General features: G+C 42.2%; 1 long non-coding RNA gene across 1 annotated transcript; it reads right to left on the bottom strand.

The window, feature by feature from the left end:
• LOC311433354 lies at positions 1-3,924 on the bottom strand. Its single transcript, XR_014690701.1, has 3 exons — positions 3,854-3,924; positions 3,147-3,289; positions 1-1,167 (listed from the first exon to the last, which is right to left on the bottom strand). It is a non-coding gene; the product is annotated as an uncharacterized lncRNA (long non-coding RNA).
• Between the last annotated feature and the right edge of the window lie 597 nt (positions 3,925-4,521).

Here is a 4,521-nt window from a genome sequence, read left to right as displayed (position 1 = left end):
TTCATAAAACAGTCATTTTAATGATGCACAATAAAGAGAGGAATATAAATAGTGAGTAATTGAGATGATAGACACCAGGTATTTATGCAGCATCTGGCAGGCCCCAGATGGATTTTTCCACAACATGCTGTGCAGATCCCCTCCATGGAGAGGTTCCTCCTCTTTGGCCCTCTGAAATATTTTCTTTACAAGAAAACAACCCTATTCCTAAACCATGTTCTTATGAGAACTTGTTGCTGCATTCCCAGTCAAAGGCAAGACCACGCAGGTGGCCTAATTGCCAGCAGTGAGTGAGAGATGCCTGCAGGTTCCTCTGCTGCGGCGAGGCAGCCAGGTTTGTCCTGTGGCCTAGGATGTGGGCAGCGCAGCCCCCAAAATCACTCTGTACGAGCAGCACAAGCAGCATATGTGCTGTTGGACTGCTCAGGTTCACTGATGTGGGTCACTGAGTTCTCCACGTAGAGTGGTCCCCTGGTCAGGAGCACTGCAGAGATGCTTTCAAGTCTTTATCTCTTACCGAGTGCTATGAACAGCTACTTGACTCACATCTGATACAGTCTTCTATCTTACAGGTGGTTATAGCAAGGAGAACTGGGGAAGCACTTTCTGTAGTTGTTTTCAAACAAAGTGACTGGTCTTTCAGAAAACTTGCGTGTTTCATACATTACCGTGGAGCTTAGAAGATGTCCCAGGGGAATTTTGCCAACTGCAAATTTTCTATTATGGAAGAACTGTACCATATCACATGGAGTTAGGATATTAATAGCTACATAATCCCACTTGGTGCTGTGTCCTGTTTTTGTACCTTCCTTTTCTTAGATTCAGTCTTGCATCTGACAGATGCTGCAATACTGGCCCATATTATACTGACTCTCATACTTCTTTGCCCTGTCTAAACTGTAGATTCACTGCCAGTGAAAGAGAGTGAGGGAGCTGTGGTTATGGTTGGGGAGGAAGTCTGTAGTAGTTGCAGGCATACAACTGAATTTTATTTTGAAATATTCACTTGCTTTATTCCAAAAGCCATGCTCTCTATTGCAATCTCCTGCTTTTGGTCTTTGCAGAAGTTTCATTTCCTACACGATGGAGCAAATGAAGCAAGGAGCATCATTACTTCCCAGTCTTGCTTCTATTCCTTTTCACAGTTCTCACCCTATGACAAGATCCCTGTGGAAAATATTAATAATAATAATTAAAGGTTATCTCCCATTGCACGTATACAAGAAACTGAACTAAGGCTGTGTGGAAGGTATCATTGATAATTCTGACATGTTTAACCTCAGTTTAGAGCACATTATGTAAGTAGTGTGTTTAGTAAGAGCATATATACATATCAGTATCAACAGTTACATATCGATAAGCATATATACACATGTGCTTACGCGTGCACACACTCACACACAGGTATATTTAATGCATATGCATTTCCCAAGGATATAAAATATGCAATTTCTTGTCTTTGATAGGGCTTCTGCTCAGTTATTTCAGCAGGATCTTGTGTGTGCAAATGCTGATGGCAGAAGGTCTGTGGCAACCTAGAAAATGCTGCTTGTCATCCCAGCTTGAATGGAGCTCCGTGGAAGGCAGGCAGAGCATTTGTCACCATTCCCCTCCAAACTTGCAGAGGCTTGCTACAAGGCAGCAGTAGCGACTGAGCTCCTCCAAAAAGGTCAGACATCTTTTGCAATAGCAAATACTAACTGAGCTGAATACACAGCTCCTCACAACCTGCACATACAAGTCCAGTTTGTTCTCCTACCAGCTTTACTGCTGAACTAAGTCATGGCAAAACGCAGGGAAACTTGTTCAGGAGAAGAATGATTTTGGTATGCTTAGAAATTTGGTAAACTTAGTCTTCTCTGAGGATAAACGATGGTTTTAAGAAGTGAGTGTAATGTTTAAAGCATCCTGTCTGATCCACTGTCACTAATTACATCATACTGAGCATCAATAATTGACAACTATTTGTTCTTGAATCCTGTTTAGAGCTTTCCTTTCTTAAAATTTCCCATTAGCACACTAGAGCTCTCAGGCAGGGCAGGTCTAGCATAAATAACACATAAAACAGTTGCAAGCTGTGCTTTCCCTGCAGTTCTCAAGACTGACTGTGAGCAAGGTTAAAGGACAAAACAGTAAAGATGATGATGTTTACCTGTTCTCCATCTGATGTTACTAGTGGGAGTGAAGCTGCTGTGCTTCCATTTTTTCTACTTCCATTTTATGTAACTTCCACAATTTTGCAGGCATCCTTCGTTTTGCCATCTTTTCCTGCTTATTATAGCCTGGCAATCTTGTGGAAGTGAGAAAAGTGTCACTCTAACTTCTTTCTCCTTACAGAATAAAAGCACTCGTTCACCATGGCTTTGCACCTCACAAAGATGGCAAAATGATGTACAATTATTACTGGATCAAAAGAGGTGTTTTATGCTCAGTTTGCACAACAGTGGTGATTACACCAAGCGCAAACTGCTGTACAATTAGGCCCAGTGTTTCTAAATACATGCAGAGCTAGAAAGGCTAAGTTTTACTGAAAGTTTTCCAGCAGAAAGTATTTGATCTCACAGCTTGTGCTTTGATGTTTGTTGCATATGTCTCAATCAGAGCTGGAGGACTGGGCTCAGCATATTCAAAGTGGTTTGAATCTTTCAAGATCACGCCTTTTTTCCATTTCCAAAGCTGATGGTTTCGAATCATCACATTCTGCTGTAGCTGAAGTGATTTATATCCTTCAGCAGTGCTGCAACTGCAGTCTTCCAACCTGGAACTCTCCCCACGAGGTATTAATGCTCCCCAATGAGTTCAAATCACTTCGCACGCTGTAAAAAGGGCTATGTGATTAACACTCTTAAAAACTCCTACGTTTGGCAAAGATTTACATTTAAATCCTAGGCATGCAGAAAGCCAGGCTGATACAAACTACAAGACATATTATTTTGTGCATTTGAATGTGAAAGGTATTTCCCAAGCTTTTTGCTCTATCATTCAGCTAAATGTGTCTGAGTCTGTAAAATCGCACTCTGCCTCCTTACTTCAGCAAGTTTTAGTTAAAAAAAAAAAAAAAAAAAAAAAAAAAAAAAAAGCCAAGAAAACTGGTGGAAATCTTTTGGCATAAATCACAAACACTGCCTCTGCTGTATTATGCTTACCTAAACCACACAGTGCCTCTGTTTCTCGCTGCCCTTCCTTCTCTCCTCGTTCCTCTCATGGGCAGGATCGAGTCACCCGTTCAGCATGGGGCATTGCTCCTACAGGCAAGGTGGGTCAGACACCATACAAAGCAGATCCAAAGCTGCATTCAGGGATTAAAGTAAATCTCATGGATTTCTCCCTCCTCCTCCCTTTCTATGATCTGGTAAAATGAAGGGGCATAAAGTAAGAGCACGCAGAGCTGGATCAGGGGGTGTCGGTGTGTTGGCTGGAAGCAGATGGACCTTGGGGATTTGTTGCCAATGGATACAAAGGTATTTGCACAGGTGGCCTAAGAAGTGTCCAGTGTGGAAATTCTCCAGTTTTGCTTTTTTATTATTTTAATTTTTAATGCAGAACAGGGTGCCTTTTTTACTTTCCAGAAGGAAATAGGCAGAGCTGATAGCCTTCCCCAGCCAGCTGCAAGCACAAGATGTGTCCTCATTGTCCTTGTGTACACAAACGCCACTGTCACTTGTGCTGGTTCTGTCTGGAGGTGGACTCCTCAGGCCAGGTTCAAATCCCTGTCTCTACCTCATATTCCCTTTGTTGTATCACATTTGTTTTCTCATAGATCCACAGAGTTTTCCCACTGAGCTACTAATATCCACAGAGACCTCCTCATTGTTGTTAGCGCTCCCAAATGTGACAGATTATCTGTACTTGCCTTATCCCATCAAACCGGGGCTAAATTCTGCTGTTGCCACATTGCTGGCTCATTGCTACAGCCAGTCACCTAAAGGGTATCGTGGAAGGGCAATATCAGCTACGTGCAGTACTTGCAATGCAAAGAGCACAGTTTTTTTGATAAAGAGATTCCTTCCTGAGGATGTGGCTGGGGGATTTCAGCCCCAAAGCCAGGACAGCAAACAAGCTGAACCAGACTTTTTTTTGTAGCATGGAGAATTATTGATGTGTTAGTAGGATAAATCAGCTGGTGTCTCCCTCAGAGTTCCAGGCTTGGCCAAGCATTTGTTTTCTCTGCTAAGTTTGATGTTTGTTTGTCTGTTTATTTATTTATAATATTTTCTTTCCTTGTTCTGTTGCAAGAGGGAAGCACTTCAAGGTGAACACCTGCTGGCTTTTTTCAAGACAGGCAGTCTCGTGGGCTTACAGGCAGCAAGTCTGCAGGGCGAGCTGACTTACAACTTACAGGGGCAAGACGTTTGCGTTGGTCTGCCTTTGAAAAGGACAGGGGTGGATATGGGACCTGTGAAGCATCTTCTGTGACACTTGAGTTGAAGAAAAGTCCAGGCTACTGTTATTTTTTATTTATTTATTTATTTTTAATGAGAAGCATTAATCTGCACCTAAGTTTGCATGCATGTATGCAAA

The sequence above is a fragment of the Aythya ferina genome, assembly GCF_964211825.1.
Source record: "Aythya ferina genome assembly, chromosome: 3".
In the NCBI taxonomy this organism is placed as follows: Eukaryota; Metazoa; Chordata; class Aves; order Anseriformes; family Anatidae; genus Aythya; species Aythya ferina.
Note: the sequence above shows the minus strand (reverse complement) of the source record. Positions and strands in the feature narration are given on the sequence as shown.